This window comes from Agelaius tricolor, unplaced genomic scaffold, assembly GCF_023055355.1.
Source record: "Agelaius tricolor isolate 1412-34295 unplaced genomic scaffold, bAgeTri1.0.p SCAF_15, whole genome shotgun sequence".
Taxonomy (NCBI): Eukaryota; Metazoa; Chordata; class Aves; order Passeriformes; family Icteridae; genus Agelaius; species Agelaius tricolor.
In genome coordinates, this window is record NW_027269275.1 from 5,636,461 (window position 1) to 5,656,996 (window position 20,536).

Below are 20,536 nucleotides of genomic sequence, written 5' to 3' on the forward strand. Positions count from 1 at the left end.
GAAACCAAAGATTCTTGAGACCTTCTTAAGTTTCCTTATGAAATCCTGTCGTGCTTTTCCTGACCAACCAAAACAACAAAGTACAAGTCCACACAAGTCAAGGAGCTGCAGGAAAACCTGGTGCAAGCTGAAAAACAGAAATTCCAATGTTGGTGGGCTTCAGGGCTGGAGGATTGTGAACTCTGTGAAAATCGAACAAAGCAACCCCCTAATGTTCACATAGAGATGTAAACAGAGAGCCACGTCTGCAGCACTTGGACTGGGTTTTTTCTCTGGGGCTGTTACTGCTTTAACCAGACCACATGCACAACAAAATAAAATATATCTTGGTCTTTCCTTGGCCTTACTTCTTTCAGAATTAAGTGTACCATGAACAGCTTTGGGGAGGTGATGGGCAGAAATACACTCAGGCTCCTTTTTTCTGTGTACTCACCTTTGTTAGCAACAGAAGAAATAAAAATTAATAGTGCTATTACTCCTTTCCCCTAATCCTTCTCACCCCAGCTTTATGTCTCTTCAGCAAAAGGTCAGTCTTTTCAAGCATGATTTAAAATGTGCACTCATGAAAAGAAAAGAGCCAAACCACACAAATCCTGGATGTTAAAAATATACTCCTCTGTAAAGTGTGCATTCCTCTTGTGTCAAATACACACTCCCTTCTGAGGTCTGGCTGTTTTGTGGTGCTGTGAGATATGTTTGGAAAGAGCTGATACAAGTGATATCAGAGGAGCCAATGAAGGAACTGAGATCCTGGTCGTGCTCTTCTCTGAGGCAACTCAGTAAAATGGAGCCTCAATAAAGATCCTTAGAAGAAGAGCCACACTCAAAGAGCATGACCTAGGAGGGGACAGGTTGAATATCTGCGGATTCACATGGATTTGCTAAGAAAGATCCACAGGCTTTGCTGCTGCTTCCCTGATAGAACAGAGGAACTGAGGCCTCATGCAATGTTCTCCTGCTGCTCTCCAAAGCCCACCTTTAGGCATTGCACAGCCTGGTGTCATTTCAATGACCCTGGTGGATCACAGTGACCCATGGGGGCTCAGAGCTGCCAGGAAGCACAGGACAGACACTGGGTACCCTGCAGGAGGAAACACCTGGCAAAGGTGGGAGTGTCCTGGTTTAGGACAAATTTGGGAGAAAACCTCCAAAGAGGGCCCCTCCAGAAAGCAAACCCACACTCCCTCCCCCCACAACTGGGTCAGGAAGGATTCCTTGGAGAGAAGTGGAAAGAACCTGCTTATTTAACAGGCAAAGCATCCCCAGCACACAAAATGAACAATACCAGGTGACACCACTCTGTCACCACTCTGACAAAGATGACAAATTCAGAAAGTCTCTCTTGGGGGTGGTTGCTCTGTTCTCAGTCCCTCCAGTGTTGCGGCAGCACAAGGTGCAAACTCTCGGTGTTCCCAGGTCCCAGTCCGGAGCAGGTTCGAGTAGGTCCAAAAAAAGGAAAGGAGAAACAGTCCAGGGAAAAATTCAAACTGCTTTGCTAAATTAACTAACAAGCAGAAACAAAAAAGCAAAAAAGCAGGAGCAAAGCAGAAGCAAGAGCAAGAGCAAAGCAAAAAGCAAAAGCCGCACTATGTACTGCCCTGTCTGTGTGTCCCGCCAGCCGTGGGGGAGCAGGCTGATGAGAAACCAAACCAAACCAAACCAAACCAAACCAAAACATTTGTTCTTCAGAGCCAGCCTTGAAGGCACAGAACATAATATCCAGCATAAACAGAACACGTGAATGGGGATACAAGCATCATAATGTCACCCTAGGACAGGGGGAAAGCACCACACTACTGCCAAAGGTTCTGCAGGCTCTGGAGATGGATGTGGGGGTGTTGGGATGTGGGGATGTGGGGATGTGGGGATGTAGGGATATGGGGATGTGGGAAGAATACCTGCCCTGCAGCTCTGGCTGGTAGGCAAGAATCTGAGCCCTGTGTTTGGGCTGGAGTTCAGGTTTACTGGCAGTGTGTAATCTACTTAGTGTGGCAGTAAAACACTCTGGTTTTCCAACTTTGCATCCACCGAGACTTTTAAAAATCCTTTGAATTTATCTCTAGTCATTTGCAGAGACATTTTAATGGAGAAAGAGACATCATTATAGATTTCTTTACCTCAAACAACAGGGAAACAGGGTACCCACTGGCAAAAACCAGAGCCAGAAACAAGAAAATAAATCTCTGGGGGACCAGGAAAATACAGTTCTGCCTAGAGATAGCATTTTTATTTAAAGCTTTTATTGTCTAGATTTTCCAATTGTGGCTTCTGCTGTGTGAGAATGGGCTGTGCATTGTGTGTGTTTGAGTTTCTGCTCTTGTTTTCCCAGGGATGTTTGGTGTCCTGAAGGAATCTGTGAACTACAGATGGTGCCCAAAGCAAGGAAATGTGGAATGTGGAGTGGAACACAAATGGAGCATCTGAAAGGCTCCTTGTCTGCTCCTGCAGGCCAGGGGAGCAATGCAGAGGAGACTCTTTGCTCCTTTTCTGTTATATCAAAGGGATGGCTGCAGGACTGTTCTTTTTCCTTTTCTTTCTCTCCATCTGCCCCTGAAACCTAAACACTTAAAAGCCCAGTTTGAGCAGTGGAATGTATGGTACATTCTTGCTCTGTCTGATGGGACAATGTCTGTGCCATGGGGGGTTGCTGAGGTAATTCTTTATTGAGCATTAGTAATTCTGGGAGCACATTATATGAAATTCCAATGAACTGTATTGTGTCAAAACCATGCTTAATTTAATATCTAATTTAATTAACTTTTGTATTCCCTGTGCTGAAGAATGCTGATATGGAAAGACATCTCCCACGTATTGCCTGGGCATTTCATGGGTTACATGAGCTGTTCTTCAATGATTATTTTAGGTTTGGATTTAAGAGTTTTTACATAAAAATAAAGGTCACTTTCAAGCAGCAAAAGCAAATTTAAAACCCCAGTGGTTTCTTCTATTGCTAAAGAAAATTAAGAGTTACTGTATCATCTTTGGGATTTATTTATCTTTTACTTTTGCATTAAATTGTCAAAAAAGTGTTTTGTCTAAGTGAAGACATAATTATAGTAAATAAAGGGGCTGGCTCCTCTGTCTGCAATCCCAGAGTGAGGCGTCTGCTCTCTCTTCTGGGCTAAGTTCAGTCACAGCAAGGCTGTGCCAAGCCAACCAAACACAGCTGATTGGAACAGAAATGACTTATCTTGTAAAAAATATTGAGATTGCTTAGAAAAGAAACATCGTGCCTCAAGATATAATCACAGGCTGTTAATTATTTTGAAGACTCTAAATTCTGAAAAAGTTGCTCCAAAATTTTAAATAAAATCAGATCTTTCTTAGGTGAGGCATATCTAGATGGAAGATTCAGCCACTTTCAATTGTATCTATTTCAATAAAAAGTTTGTTGGAATGGACAAAATATTTACCTGGGTATCACCAGAACCCCATCAGAACCATTCTCCCCAACACTCTCCAGCCTGGACAGCACCATGCAAGATGCCAGATTATTTTTCCTTGATCAGCTGCAGGGGCAGCAGTTGTGGCTAGTAAAAGGTCAAACAAGTCACGTGGTGTGATCCAAGCAGAAATATTTTTTAAAAATTTGTGTATTCACCTTCAGAGATAGTTGAGGCTGTATAGTGCTGCTTGTAACTGATTTAACTCCTCTGTGGTAGCAATGCACTGGAAGAGGAGTGGAGTGATTTAAGTGCAGGCAGAACATGAGGTTGCTGATGTAGCAATGGCATTCACATATCTTGAAGATGTACAGCTTCTGGAATAGAAGTAATCAAATTTACTAGATAATTTAATTCAGATGTTTTGTGGTTACTGGAAAACAAAGACCACAAACTGAGAGAGAGGCCTAAATATCCACTAATGATTTATTAGGAAGACTTTCAGCCTACATAAGTGTTCCTATAAAATTGACTTAATAACCGAGATACAGAGCACAGTAAGACCAGACATTTTTGTCTTACAATTCAGTGTAACCATATCCTACACCAACATTCTGAAACTCAAGCAGATGTTGTTTAAATAAATTGTTTCATGAAAAGTGCTGCTCTTTTCTTAAGAACAAATGTCCTTTTGGCTGGGCTTTAATGGAGATACTTTACTGATACTTTACTGACTTCAGAGAACAGCAGAGAAAAAACTATAACCATATTGATTAAAGCAGACATTTTTGTTCAAAACCAATAATAATAAAAGAATTGAAGACCTTAGTGAGAGGAAAATTCAGTCCTTGGTAAAGCTCCATAGCTCTGACTGCAGGAATGGTAACATGTTTGGTATTTGTGGGGCAATGCAGTGCCCTGATCCCAAGCCCCAGTCAGCAGGGATGGCCCCACTGCAGGGTGTGTGTTCCCAGTGCTCATCCTGCTGCTCTCACAGAGGGGATTTGCTGGCAGAGAGCTCAGGAGGCTTCTCTTGGTAGCCCACAGGCAAAGAGATGCTCTAGGGAATACCAGCACACCCTGTTCCAGCATAGGAATAAAGAAAATCCTCCCCTAACAAGAGTGAGAGGGAGTGGAAAAGACCCCTCTTCTCAGTTTCTAAAACATCAATGACCCTTAAACCTACAGGAGACTGTAGCTAGGGTGAAGGGAAGAATGCAGGGAGCTTTTTATCCATATCCATTAAGGTCCCCTCAATTTACAGTGAGGACTTCATGAACAGCCTGTTAAAATATTTTATATGCTTGTAGGTTGCAGCAATAGATCCACTCAACAACATCTCTTGCTTCCAGTGTGTTTTGAAAATCCTTTGTGGGTAGATGTATTTCAGGCTGTGTCAGTCAACTGGCTAAGAAGTCAATTTTCAAAAGCCTTTTCTATTTTTTTTACTCAAAAATGAAATTGTCAAAGGCTTTATGCAAAACCCAAGGTTGCAAAGTAGCTTGGGCAAAGTTTCTGGATTTTGTTATATGAATCAGCTCTTCAGATCCTGAAGGATTTTACCATGCTGATGAACAGCTATTTGGACAATCCACTTTCTCTCAATTGATTTGTTTGCTACCCTCATGTTCAGCTCTTGAGAATGAATTTTCTGTGACAAGTCTTTTGGGAATGGACTGTCCCTGGGTCCTTCAGAGCATGTGCAGTATTGTGTCAGACAGTGCAATAGATGGCAATATTAATATCAGGAAAGGATCTTCTGCTAGGCAGGAAATAGGAGGAATACTCAATTTACAAGATGACATTTGTGATTATTATCAAGAAGACCATAAATATGAATTATTCAGTGTCAGGTTCTCTGTAAAACACAGGTGATATTTATCACCAAGAAAACTCACTGTGTTGATGTATATCTGGAAGTGACAGATAAGAGCTATGGTATCAGAAACGGGCTTTCCCTGCAGAGAAACAATAACTTAATCAGTGTTTCAAACATTCAGGACATCTCTCATCTCCCAGTATGTGCTGCTGTTTATTATGGCTAAGTGCACATGCCCTCAGATAAACTTCTATATCCTCCTCATGTCTGAGTCCTTTCAGCTGACAGACCTTGCTGAAAACCTCCTTTGACCTTTGGAATGGTTTTTGTCTCTAAGTGTCCAGATTTCCATTTGATTTGAGTTGTTGAAAAAGCACAAGTGTGCTCAGAGCTCTGACCTGTTTTCCATAGAGGCTGGTATCAAATAAAGCAATAGAAAAACATTCTGCATTTCTCTGACTGAAGTGCAGTAGCTGCAGTGGCAGAGCAGCAGCCACAGCACATGGAAATTATTTTGCTATTGCCAGTTTCCAAAGCAGGTGAAGGCCTCTGTGATACAGAAGGCCATGAAACTCCTGTTCCTCTGCATGAAGCAGCTCTGGGTGGAGAGGATGGTTGGCTGCTCAGTGGATTGTTCTGGTGTGGCACAGTAAAGCATCAGCAGTGTGGCTGAACCTGACTGGAGACCACATGCAGGCTGTGTGAAAACACAGATTAGTGAAAACACAGATTAATTGGCCTTAAAATAGTGTGCAAGTGTCAAAAAGAGGCTGGGTTACCATTCCCAGAGCGGTGGCACACACAAAGTCTCCCAGTGTCTCTTTCAATATACAACCTCCAGCTTTCTTATGCTAGATATAACTATATCAGTATAATATAACTTCCCCCTGTATCCCTGCATGGGTGAAAACAGCTAAAACCTTTTGCCATTTAGCAAAATAACAGTGATTTTTGTTCTCTTCATAATTTATTAACATTTATTGCTGCATCAGGGAAATTTTATATTTGGCAACTGATGGATCTGGTGTTCAGCTCTAGGAATCCTGCTCAGCAGCATTGCCACAGGCTTGGGATGCAGGGGCATAAACATGGCATGAGCATGAAAATAGAGAATTGCACTGGAAACAACTGCTACTGTAGGTGTAAATGATGTCAGTAAATTGCCATCAGACACTAAGGCTGCAGGCTGCTGGAAATATGGCAAGAAAGGAGCATTTATCCAACTCTGAATCCCAACAATGAAGGTGCTTCCCTACAGCATTGGTATTTCCTTTGCACTTGAGAGATGAATGGAAATGACTTGCTTGAGTTCATCAGGAATGCATGTTATAAATGATGCACCAAGCACCTGCATCTGTGCTCAGTTTTGTATTCATAGATATTTTAGTGGAGCTATTCATAAATGGGCCCTTTTCTAGAAGATAAAAATTCCATAGAGGCCTTTTTTTTTAAGTAAATGCAGAAATTCAAGTGAAGAGAGTTTCAAAGACACATGCAATTCTTATATATACTATGATTGATAAATGGTAAATTTGTATTTGATCTTTTCAAAAAAACTTACAAGAGTTCAGAAAGCTCAAAAGCCCCTAAAATTCTTTCCTCTAGAAAAAAAATTCAGACTGTTTGGAGGAGTTGTTTTTTAAGTCATCAGCATTAGACATCTCTTTTATGTGTTTGGTGAATTGTTACTTTTTCTTTTTCTTTCATTTTGATTTGATTAATTAGATCACATTGAGGACATTGGAATAAAATGGACTGGTTAATTCTTTCTTTGTTTGAAAAATAAACATTGGATTTGAGATCACATTTTTCCACTCTAGTGCATGAGAATATTCTTTCAGGGGGCTTGATTTTTGAAGATATATTTGAAAAATATCAAATGTTTCTGTTTAGCTTGCTTTAATTGCAGTTGCAATTTTTTTTATTCATTAATATTATTTGAACCATGTTCATGTTCTTTGGAAAACACAGAGCAACTTTCAGCTACTGGAATGCTCTGGTAAAAAGATGAGGAGAAAGTTTTCAAATTCATGAGGAAAAAAGAAAGAAAAATCTTACCATGTTTCCCCCAGCAGTTTTAAATCTTTCCACCTCATGAGACACAACTTGTACAATCATTAAAGAGTTCTGTGACATAACCACATGAAATTATGAAAATATATGGGGTGAGAGTATTACAAAGTGACGACAGCTGAATCCTAATTTCATCATCCATTATAATTCTTGTCTTTCTGAGCAGCTTGAGATAAGATGATTTTTGTGGTTGGTGTATTCATATGTTGATATGTTTCTTGAGACATGTGTACTCTGCAAAATATGTTAACCAGTGAAAGAGCCTGTCTGAACTAAGTAAAATAAGGATAATTTAGGACATGCTGAACCCATGTAGAATTCTTCCTGCATAAGAAATGAGCCATGAGTCAGACCAGGAAAACAAGTTTGGCAGTGCTTCATTTGCAGGCCCATGGAATAACATGGAGAAAGATGGAGTGAAATAAGGAAAAAATCCAGCTGCAGAGAAAAGAGTAGATTGTTTACCTATTTGTCTGTGAGTCAGGCTAATTTAACATTATCCATTAAAGAGCCAGAGAGGAAGAAAAGGAAAAGCCTCATCAGCATCCCCTGACATGATATTTTCAGTCCTCATTTCAGTAGCTTCTGTATTTGCTGGGAGTCAAAGTAAGGTGGCTTTCCCAAGCCTCATTTCAAAGTTCTATCTGCTTGCTGCATTACAGCTAATTATTGAATGATAACCCAAATACTGAAATAACAGGTGAGAGTGAGCCTGAAGTAATTTCTTCACTGTTAGCACGTTCTTCTATTTTAAGATTTTTTGTGCATTTTATGGTATGCAGCAAGTGCTGCCACATTAACATTTAAATACTTAACTTTCTATCTCTGTACCTTAATCTCATTCTTACATCCTTCAGCCTTTCATTACATTACCATTATCTGATAAATGCACATTTCTCTGTGTCCTTTGAAGTAGTGAATTATTATACAGTATGGACTAGATTATCCATAGATTATTTTCCATGCAGCACAGTCAGGAGATTCTCAAGAGCTGGGGTAAACATTCTGCATCAAGCTGCAAGGTCTGGCTTTGTATGTGCTCCACAATTAGGGAACTGAATTTTCCTTGTCTGGCTTTAAGAAGCAGCTGTAGCCACAGGCACCTGAAGACAGTGTGTCAGCTAAAATCTTCACAACAAGCAGCACTTAATTTATTTTCTCTGAAGTGTGATTTCCTAATCTAAAAGCAAAAATTGTCCCTGCTCTAAGCATAGTCAGTTAGTACTAGAATGAAGTTCCAAATTCCAAAATTCTGATTTTTCAGTCCACTGTTTGATGCTTATTTTCAATTTTAGTGATGGTATTAAGGAAGAGGTTAATGTCCCAACATCCTTGAAATCATGAGGTCATTTAAGGACCTTTAACTTTTAGTCTAAGAAAGGAAGTTTCCATCTTGTAGTTGTCAAAAAAGGGTAAAGTCTACAGAAAACTAAAGCAAGTAACCAGAGGAGTATTGATTTCTGCTGCATAAATCCTCCTGCAAACAGCAGTATGTGATAATTTAATGCCTCGTGATTCTTAAGACAGTTCTGATGCATCTGGTTTGACATGAAAAGCCAGAGTTGGGACTGGAATGGTGCCTTGGTCTCTGCACTCTGGTGACATGGACATCTGAGCAGTGAGATGTGCTCTAAATCTGTGCCTGAGTAGCCCCAGGATCACACACAAGTGAAATTTCCTTGCTTTTATGCTCAAGACTACAAAATCCAAACAGTGTGAAAATTGTTGCTTGTAATATCTCAGACCCAAATATCTTAAAATAAAGGAACAAGAAGAGGGAAGATATTTTGTCAGCCAAAATGAAGAAAGGTGTCTGAAGCTTCATGAGCTCTGTAGTTCTGTGTGTGGCTCCCATTACACTTCTTTGCTCACAGGGCATCATCAAACTCTGTGTGATTAACAGGAGTTGCAGTGAAAGTAGCTCAGAATCAAATGGCAATACCTGCACAGCACCCCTCAGTTTCTGTTTGGAGAAAATATTCATCAGCACATAATCGTTTAGTAGAAGTGGAACTCCAGAGACTGAGCCATTCTTTGTGCTGGTCAATTGTTTAGAAGCTTATGGTCCATGCACAGTTCCTAATAACTTTTTCCACTCCACAGAAAGTCAAGTGGTGCCCTTAGGAAATGTGTGATTTAGTATTCCAATTCTCTTTTAATTATTAATTTCTAGTCTTCATTTATATTTCATTGTACTGCAGAAAATCTCCACTCACCACAGTGCCACTTGCATCTCTTAACAGCCTGAAATATTTATTAAACTCATTAAGCTCCAGTCTTGGCAGCTAATTACAACAAACTTATGTTTGTGGAAGGAAATCTAGCTGTGAAGATTAAATTTAAATGAGGGCCAAAAGCTCCTTGCCTTTGGAGATTTTTGTTTTTCCTCTTTTTAATTTGTCATGCTGATTTGTAAAGCTTCCTAGTTATTCTGGTAACACTAGCACTGCTGATAACAACAGACACTGCTTGTCTTGGAGAAGTGCCAGTATTCTAAGTACATGTCTAATTTGTCCAGACAGTTTTAAAGTCTCTTGAATTAAAATTATAAGTTTATTCTGAAGAGTTACAACAGACAATTACAGATGGAAATTTGAAATGAGAAATTTTAAAATAAAATTAACTACCAGAATTCTTTGAGGTTAAAGGCACTGAAAAAGTTCAACCCCCTTAGTACAGTGAATGTCACCAACCCATGTATTCAAGCAGGGCTCTCTGAGGGTTCAGCATGTGGGCTTGATGCTATTTAAAGGTTTCAACAGACTTTTGTCTAGCTGATTTTGAGGCCACTGCTAGATTTAAACCTCTGTGTGTGCATTTACTGGGACAGACAAAGTCAGTTTTTGGCTTCTGAAATGTTGTTCAAGTTAAAGCTCCTTTGAAGCACCCCTGGAGGATCATCTTCCTCTCCAGAATTGTGGATGGCTACTGGGATGAGAACTTCAGGCTTTGATAGGAGGCATTCCAGAGTAGTCTTCAATTTAGGGGCATTCCAGAGTAGTCCTCCATCTAGAAGTCTTCCACAACAAAAAAATCATGGAATGCTAAGGGTTGGAGGGGACATAAAGATCATCTAGTCCCAGTGAGCCTCGTTATTTTTTCAGCAGTGTCTTCCCATGAAGTTAGAAAAGTGAGTTTAGGTAGCTGCAGCAGACCTTGTAGCTACTTGGATATGAACTCTGACTGGCTAAGAGTAATTGCCTTTGCTTCTATTTGTGAGCCTTTCTGGAAGCTTTCCCCAAAAGCATCACTGTACTTTTGTACCACAGTGACTCCCCAGGAACCGCTGAAATCATCCTGTGAGCATCATGTGTCCAGAGCTTTCTGTGAGAGCACTCTCCTCTCTCCAACAGAAAGGGAGAAAGCTGAAATTGTAATTTTTAAATAGCATCTTTCAATTTGAGTGGAGCAAGCTGAAATGGTAGTTTTTAAATAGCATCTTTCAGTTTGAGAGTCAACAGATGAAAGACAGAGATTTTTAAAAAGGCAAAAGGCCTCTCACACAATGACCTCTGTAAAGGAAATATTCACTCATCTTTTTAATACAAAAATGTATTTCCTTCTTGATTCATATGTCAATGACTTTGTCTTCACATTTTTGTATAAGTTGGATTCAGTAAATGCCCTGAAAGGAACAACAGCAGAGTGTGTAACCTGAGGATGGGTGTGCGAGTCTCGCTGCTGACATCGGCTGAGGGGAATTTCAGGTTTCCTGGCAAAGGTAATTTTGTCTTGACTTGCTCCTTGGCTGCAGTGGAGTCAGGATGTAAAATGTGATGGTGGTGCAGAGCAGAGACATTCCTTTATGCACACAGTAGGTGTAGCATAACCTTCGGATGCGCTGGGTCCCACCGTTCCCACACTGACTGCTGTTCAGGCTTAGCACTATTTTCACACTGTTCAAAAGAATACTTGTGGGTATGCTTTGAGTTAGATTATTTAGATAGGCTTCAAGTTGAACAGGATGTGTTCCTCTGGCAATGTATGCTGTAACGAGGCAGACTTTTAGATAAAGTTGCCTTTTTTTTAAATCCAAATAAATAGGAGTTAGATAAGATACTGTAACTTCATGGCCATCAGTGCACATTGGAATTGAAATCAGATTATGTCTTAGAGTGCTTCTGCAGCTTCCAGTCAATCAATACGTGCAGAACTTGGGTCCTGGCCCAAGAAAGAGGTGGCAGAATGTGTCTGCTTGGGTGTGCTCAGTCACCCTGGAGCATGCTGCACTACTGCTCCTCATCCTTTCCTCTACTGAAATACTAATGATACATTGCTGAGGATATAATTACTTCTTCATTCAACTTCCCAGTTTTGTAGTTCAATTCAGGGAATGTGGGAATATGCAGCAAGTGCACATTGTGGAGCTCCAAAAACTTCTGAATATGAAGGACTGTCTCTATCTGAGGACTGCAGAGCCTCTTCAAAATACAAATACTTCAAAGTGCACTTCCAAAAAGCACAGAAAGCCCTTAAAATCTATGGTTAAGATTGTTAGTGTATATTAACAATACACATATATTAGGCTGGAAGGAAAATGACTTATTAGACTTTTAATGTTTCAAGGAGGATCCCTCTGTCTTGAACAGCAGCACTTATTTCTGTCCCATTGTAAACAAGAGTTGACAATAACATATTTTTCTCATCTCACTCTGTGGACACTCAGGACAATAAAATTTCCAGTATCTGTGAATACCATTCTTTTTACAAAAATTCTGATGCTAATGATATCTTCAAATGTTTCTCTAAAGATACCATTAAGCACATTTAATGAAACTTCTACTTATGCAGTTTACTTAGGACTGCATCTGACTTTTTCCAGGAACGTTGTCCTTTTCTACCTAGATATTTTGTCTAGGAAAACCAAGGTTTAGTCACCTGATGAGCAGATCAAGGCCATTTGCAGACACCTCCATTGCACAGGGTCAGATCTGTTCTGTGGCATATGGACAATGGATCTCCTGCATTTGGGATGCAATGGGATCTAACGTGTGTGCACTGAGTAGGTGATCTGTGTGAGCACAGTAAATCCAATTCACCCTGAGCTTACTGTATGGGTATAAATCAAGGATGCATCCCAGACACATTAGTCTCACTGCATTTCATTTTGTCTGGGAAAACCTGGACAGAAATATGGTAGCCCTAAGCTTCCCACATTCCACACTCCACACACACACATAATAGGTTCATGTCTTGAACCCTTGGTCTCTCTCGGGCTTTCCATTATTGTTGATACAACACATAAATCTCAGGTTAAGTGTTCTCCTGACTTTGCAGTTATTTTCCTTTTTCCTATAGGCCCAACAGTCTTTAAATCCTTCTGAGTTGCTTATTAGAGTTTTAGGTGGGACATAACAGACGACCCTTGGTTCAGCTCTCAGGCTGATTCAGGAGAAATCTCTTCTCTGTGTAATGCCCTGGTCTCTAACAAACCACTCCCAGTGATTTTTGCAGACGTGGGCATTGTTCTCTTTGTTTCGTGTTCTCTGTTGTTTTCTTAGCCAAGTTGCTTTGGTATTTATTAATTGAGAGTTGTAAGTAATTCACTTAATCTAACACTTGATCAGCAATTTCAAATCAACTTTTGAGAGGGAACATACCCTCAGGCAGTTGTTATTTATTCTGGTCAGGTAATTCCTTTCTGGGCTGTTTAAACAGCAACATGTTTTTTGTTACAGGGAGACTGCCTAACTTAGGAAAAGAGTTTGCAAAAGTCTGCTTTTCTGTTTCTTTCAAAGTTTAACTAAGTGGACTGCTCAGTGTGATAATGATAACCAAGTACTGAGGTGGGCAGATAGTAGCATAATTAAGAATATGCAACACTGCAGTATAAGGTCCAGGCATCTGGTAAGGATTAGATTTGCTGGTTATACAAAATCATGAAGACACAAACCATTCTGACAGATCTGATAGAAAGAAGAAAGATGAACACATTACCATCTAAGCTGCCCTTGTAGCACTGAGAAATCCTGTAGTGCTGTCCACCTAAAATATTTCAACATCAAAAGCAAAACATTTGACTCTCAGGGAGAATTTGTATCACCCATTGCTAAATTTTCCCTTAAGTATTTTAAGCATTTTATTCCTCTGTGGAGGAAATATTGACTATGCAAATCACATTTGGGTTTTAGGAGATTTTTCTTCTCCTTTTGGAGTTTTGGAGTATGAGTAAGCCTGACTTTGTATTCCAGAGAAGTCCAATTTTTATGAAGCTCCATAGCAGAGTTCCTTCTGGCAGCCCATGAGGAAGAAGTCAGAAGACTCTCACTGAAATATGGAAGACTGAGCTTTAATAAGAGCAATGTGATAATTCAGGGGCTAGCATCTACAAACCATATTAGTAGTTAACAAGTCACCAAGCTTCAATCATTGCAAGGAGATGGATCCCTTTAAATCTATTAAAAAGTGCTTTAAAAGTTGCACAGGCACTCAGTGACAACTTTGGCCTTACAAAAGCTATCCCTCATCATAGTTATCAACAAGGTAAAGGCATAACACAGGCCTCCATTCCCCCTTTCCTTCCTCCTCCCAAAAAACAACAACCAGCAGCTACCAAAGCATTAAGGTCTATTTAGGGAATCCTTAGAGCAGGTTTGTCCTGGACCCAATAAGGCAAGTGTCTGCAGCTCCAGAATAAAGTGGGAAACTGAAGAAAGCTTTGAATTTCAAACATCTTTCAGTGAGGAATTAGTTTTAAAAGACATACAACAATAAGCCATGAAATAAGTCCAGACACCATAATTCAGGGATAGAATATGCTATGAAACTGGCAGGCATCCAGGCCAGAGCCAGGTGCCTGTTTTGGATTAGATTCAAGTGGCCTTAGGCCACCTACAGAGCTTTCAGGTAGAATCTGGAATCCGCTCACCTCAATAGTACCTTGCTTCTATTTCAGGTACTTGTGAAGGATTCCCAGATGGCTGGCACTCATCCAGACCCATCTGCTTTCACCTCTCCTTGTCTCTATGCTGTCATGAGACAGGCTGCAGAAAAAAAATGTATCTGGAAAACAGAGACTTAATAATTAACTGCCCATTTTCCTCAGTTTGCAGTGAGAAAATTCGACTCATGAGAGCTGCATTTATGTCTTGACACCCTGAGTGTGGGATTACAGATGAACAAGGCACAAGTGTGTATATATATAATCAAGGGGAAACAAAAGATAGATATTGAAAAAAAAATCTTCAAGCTTAAACTATTATAGGCCATAAAAAATAAAACTGCTTTGTCAATCTAATGAATATTTTACCTGTCACATTCTTCTATTTATTTTTAATTCTATTTTATACTGGGCTATGAAAATAGGCCAAGATAACTCAAGTCCTGAATGTCAGTTGTAGAATTCTGACTGTAAATGGTTTTTGCCTTGATGTGCTGCCTTCCATGTTTCTCTGGAAGATCCTGTGCATGTCCTGCCATGGGACTCCAGTTTCATTCCATGAGGGTGGCTGGCTGGAAGGGCAGAGCTGGAGCCAGCAAGGTTCTTCCTGCTAGATTCAGTACAATTATCCTGGAAGCATGGGGGAAAACTGATCAAGCTACCCTCAAACAGACTAATCAGTCTGAGTTTCTGTTATGAAGCTCTAGTACAATGTTACTGTGTCTGCCCTGCCAAGGAGGTTTAAATCTCATTTAAATTCAAGCTAAAATACTCCTGCTCTCATTGAAAGTAAAATGATTGAAATGGCCATGAAATCACTTTTATTAATGTTACAGTCTTAAAGAGTTCATCCATGGAGCAAAACAAGAGCACTGTCACAGTATCTGCTATTCCTTAAAGGGGAGGAAGGGAAGGATTTTGATTATGAGGCACCTCCCAGCAAACATAAACATACCTGGAATTAGACTTGTACATAAGGGCTTGCTGAGGAAAGCCTCAACCTTCAGGACTCCAATTTTCATGAATATTCTATTCCACATTTCTCTTATTGTAATAGGACTAGAAATCACCCTCACAGCCAGCTTTCATCCATGCTCCACTGCAGCACTTTTCCTAAAATGCTACTATAAAGGCCCAACTCTTGCCTTACTAAATTCAGTTTAATAAGAGCTGCTGATTTCAGTGTTACAGGCATACAACATAAAATGATCTAATTCCTTTTTTTCCCAACATCCAGCTCTATTGAAAACAGGCAAAAATCAAACACTTTCCACTCAGTACACACACACAGAGTAAGATATTATTAAATGTTGTCACAGCAACTGGTGCAACACTGAGTTTGTAAAACAGCTGTTTGATTCCTCAACATGCTGAAATCACTTTGGAAATCAACACCACAGTCGGGGAATAGTTTTGTTTGCAAATTAGGAATGCAAAGAAGGTTGTGGTAAATTAAAAACAGTAAGCTGAGCTCTTGGGATAGGGACCAGTTTTCTGTTCTGCATGTGTTCGGCACCTAGCACAAGGAATCCTCTACAGCTACTGCTACATATTCTTCATCTGTTCTCATAATCTTTTGGCATAAAAATCAGTGGTAAAAAATAAATCTCTTTGCAGAAAAATAAAAGGTAGGTCACGAAGGCCTTGTTTTCCTGATGAAAGAGTATAAAGCAATTGGAAGGAAATTAATGCCCTTATCCAAAGCTGTGATTGCTCACTGCCATTGTGGTGCAGTGCAGTCCTCAAGTAATGAGCTCTGGTCCTCAAAAGACACCATGTTCCAGTGTCTGACAAAAATCCCACCCTTGTTATGGAACAAGAGTTTAGAGTCTTTCAGTGCACAGCAAACAGAGTATCTGTGCAGATCTTTTAGACAACACCTTCTTTGTACAGTATTGCATGGTGCTGCAAGCCCTTTCTTATAGAAGCAAATATGGAACAGCTCCATAATTCTGTGGGAGACCTTTTCCTGTTTGTTTGCCAAGCCGTGGTTAAAATTCCCCCAGGGAAGTCCAGTTCAGGTGAGAAGGACATGAAGGTGGTGGGTCTGGGCAGACACCTACCAAGGGAAGATGAACAAACACTCTACCAGAAGTAAAACCACCTAATTTTCATAGGAAATGGGCTGATACTTATTTGAGAATGGTAAAACAAAGGATTTGTGAGTACGCCTCAATTGTTCCACAGAAGGGACTGAAAAGGCTCCTGAGCTCCTTTGCAATCTGTGTTCCCAGCAAGAAGGCTGAAGAAACAAAGGCTCATTGATGTGAGAAGGGAGGGAAGTTTTTAATAGAGGAATCCCAGGAGCCAGCCAAAGAAGCATTATCTTGTATTAAAAAAATCTGCAAATAATGAATTTCAGAGAAAAGAGAAGCCAATTTTCTTTGCCTGGCCCATGAAATGAGCAGCAAATAAAAGAAAAAACACATTTACAAAGGACTGGAGACTAAATCTTCCCAGCAACATTCTTCTTGGGGTATGTTGCTCAAAAGCATACAGGGATCCATGTTCAGAAATGCTCAGGAGGTTCAGTTCCTCTTGAGCCAACTGGAGCTGTGAATTCTTGTTACTGTGGAAAATTAAGTCCCAAAATTTTCATCCCAGAACTCAGACTCCCAACCTGAAACTAACTGGGTACAAGCAGGAGAATTGTTATCAGAGATCTTATCTTCAAACTGATGCCAGGACTTGTGGGAACTAGTCACATCAGCAGAAGTTACCTTTCCAGTCCAGTAATAAAATGAAAAAGCAAGATAATATTTCAGGCTTGGGTGTGATGAAGCAACACTACCAGCAATGGGGGAGAAAAGCACAACTTTTAGTCTCTGTTGGATGAAATAAATATAAGTTGTTTACGGACATGAAAAGAAGAACCACTATGAAATGAATGAGGAACCATTTCATCCCAATGCCATTTGTTTTGGGGGTGGAATAATCTCATACATTCCTAACATGGAAGACAGAGGTGGAAACTTCCATATGGATTTTGTTTCTTGGCCTGGTTTATCCTTTTCTGGGGTGCAGATGCTGGCTGACTGTAACAGGGACTGAGCTTTCCTTCCTGCACGTGATGCCAGAGTACGTCTGAAACCAATCCTAGTGTCTTAGAAGTAATTTGCAGGGGTTTTAACTGTGTCTTTGTAACTCTGAAGGCTGCCCAGCCTTCCGGGTAGAGTGCAAATCGCTATTTATAAAAAGCATTTTCAAAGTGGATCTTTGAACCTGCTGGACTGCACAGTTTCTCCCGTGCCATTTTTGATCCATTGTATAAATACAAATTTTGGCACGTGCACAACATTATAAACTGCATAATTGTTTTTATTAGAGTTCTGTGAGTTTGGAGGTACCTGTGCTTTAATTACCCCTGGCATGCTTCCAGGAAAACTCTTCTAAAATGTAGTGCTTGCAAAGCCTTTGTCGGGCCACCCACAATGACAGCTTTTATTTTTCCTCTATTAGTGATGGACATTTTCATTTAATTTCAGTCTGGGTGTGTGACAGAGCCCCCGTGCACTGAGCTGCAGCTTCCCCCTGTTCACTTTCCAGCCACAGAGTGGTCGGGACACCGTGGCAGCCACTTGTGACGTTTGGACCCGAGCCAGGCGAATGCTGTTTGCAAAGTTTTTTAGGTTGTCTGTCTTGCTTCCTTGGTCTCCCCTCCCCCTTCCAAAAATGGCTGGTGACGCTAGAAATGCAAGTCAGTTAATCTGTTCTAAAATCTAAGCACCAGCCTACAGCAGAGACGGCTGGAGAAATGCAGAACATTGCTTGGAAGGTGGGTTTAGTTCCGCTCCTGAGCCCAAATCTCCTGTGTCGCAGGACAGAGCAAGGACAATGGCAACAAGTCAGCAGGATAGCTGGAACTTCATACTCCATGCCAGAAAATGGGATGTCCAGCTAGCACAAATAAATGTGTAGAACTAATCAAATTAGGATGGACATGCTGTGCAATACAGAGAAATGCATGTAAGCAGAAAATTGTGTTTAATATTTGTAATCAAAAGCATTTATTTGGGACTATAACAGCCCAGTGCTACGTGCAAATTGGGTGAGGAAAAAATGTAAACATTGTTTTTTTGATTTCATGGAGTTAGGGTGCAACAGGAATGTTGGATGGAGCTCCTTTTCCAGGGGCTGTGATTAAAAAGCTATAGGGGCTTATTGACAGAAAATATTACTGTAAATGGTGGTGGAAACCTATTCCACAATGATTACTCTTTATTGCAAGGTATTTGCCAGACTTTATAGGATGCAAACTGAAAACTGTGGGTTTAGGGACAAGCTGAGGTTATGACTTCCACCCTAACACCATGTTTTAAGGCAGCTGCAGAGAGCAGAATTTAATAGAGAGGCTGGTGAGACAGTGGAATTTTATTCTGTGAACTTTCAGGTCCTTAAGGATCAGGAATTAATGGAGGAACTACACTAAGGTAACCAGTATGTGTTTTTGTTACTTATGAGTTTTAATGTCAGCTGAAATATAGTTACCCATAAACAGAATAACCAGTGGCATGGTATAGCCTGTGCCACGTGTCACTGAAAAATGCAATTAACCATCAGGCAAAAGCAACTCTATTCCAGTGGCTCATATGGTAAACTGAATACTGGTTAGAAATGCAGAAACATGCTTTTGGGAACATGCTAAACTAGCATTTTCCATTCCTCAGAACACTGTAGTCAGCTTCAGATTTTGTGGAAGTAGACAAAGGAGTCCTCGGAGTTTCTATTTATGAGAGTAGCCTTCTAAAATTTGGGGTGGAGGGGGGAAGAGAATGGTGCAGGAGTGGATCTGCTGTCAGCTGCCATTCCAGTGCTCTCTGGTACTTCATAACCCTGCTCTGTGGAAGTCAGAGCAGTGCAGGAGGTGCTGCAGCTGTGGGGAAGCTGAGCTGTGTCCCCAGACCCTCATTGTGTCAGGATGTGCCCTCACCCCAAACCTGAGGGGCACCACCTCTCTCTGTTCACAGCCTCCTGTCTGCACAAAGGATCTTTCTAGCAGGGAGGGCACAAAGATTCTCTTCTCAGGTTCTCTAACCCACCCAGAGAAAGGAGCTGTGGTCAGTCATGCCAGATGGCCGATTTGGCCTCAAATTGTACAGTATTACATGGGTTTAGATAATGTACAGATAGACCAATGGGATTTGATACCAGCTGAGCACATCCCTGCAACTCCACTGAATCTAAAAAGACCTTCCCCAAGGTCTTTTTTTAAGTTGTTCATATTTTGCTCAACCAGCCATCTCATCCTGCTACAACTGAGTAACAGCTGCTGAACTCTTTAGACAAATTATATAAATTCACAAAATGCCTTGAGGTTATTGAATGAAAAATGTAATGAGAAAGAAAAGCCTCCTTAGCTGTTGTGTTGAGTGTGGAACACAACCAACTTTGGAGCATAATTTCACTATGGGGCCTCTTCAACTTGTGACAAAGATGAAACTGATGGGTTTTAAACACTACCAGCTCATTCTAAAGAGGGTCATTTGTAAAGGGGATTCTAAGAAGACTTCTATGCAAAGAGTTTCACCCAGCATGTGGTTAATCATCCCTCACTAGAATTGAAGGCAAAAAGCTTCTGTGCCTCCCAAGAGGGAAACTTCATCGTGAGGATAAACATAGAGAGGGTAAAGATGGAGCTGGACGAATCCTATGGAGTGCTTATTTGTATCCTGAGTAACCCAACAAGTATGAAATTTGGCAAGAAATGGTCCCAGAAATGGTCAAGCAGGAATGGACAGTTGCAGAAACTGAATGCTGAGTTAGCAAAAGAAAATTCTGCTCTGATTCTACTATGCATATTCACTGAATATCCATTAAAATGAGCCCCCCCTGCACCATTTCCCATCAAAAGCACTCTGCCTCCAGTCATCCAACCATACGTGGTTTAACTCTAGTATAAATGATAAAAATTAATTTTAAACACAAATAAGTCTGGAAGATAATCTAGATTGACAGCTCTCTGTCTTCTGTGAATTGTTCACTCAGGTCAGTGGTCACAAATGTCCCTCATGATGAAGAGAGCTGCTCTAACAAAGATGGCAAAACAAACATGGTGGGGTTTTAGTCCAGGGCTTGTTTCTCCTGCTTGCCTGTCAGTCATGTTAGCAGGAAGCACAGAATCATAGAACCATGGAATGGTTTGGATGGGAAGGGACCTCTCCTTCCAACACCCCTGCCATGGGCAGGGATACCTTCCTTCAGATAAGGTTGATTCAAGCCCCATCCAACCTGGCCTTGGGTAATTCCAGAGATGGGGCAGCCACAGCTGTGTGAGCTCTGTGTGCAGTTTGACTCTATCATGATGGTCATGACAGCATCATTCTTGGGGAAAAAAAATCTAGGAAAGTTTATTGGAAAAGAAGGATTCAGAATTAGAAAGAA

At 40.6% G+C, this 20,536-nt stretch overlaps 1 protein-coding gene across 1 annotated transcript in view; it reads right to left on the minus strand.

The window, feature by feature from the left end:
- The window catches only part of LOC139596580 (hypoxanthine-guanine phosphoribosyltransferase-like), a 100,910-nt gene that overhangs the window by 77,243 nt on the left and 3,131 nt on the right, over positions 1 to 20,536 (minus strand). The window lies entirely within an intron of this gene.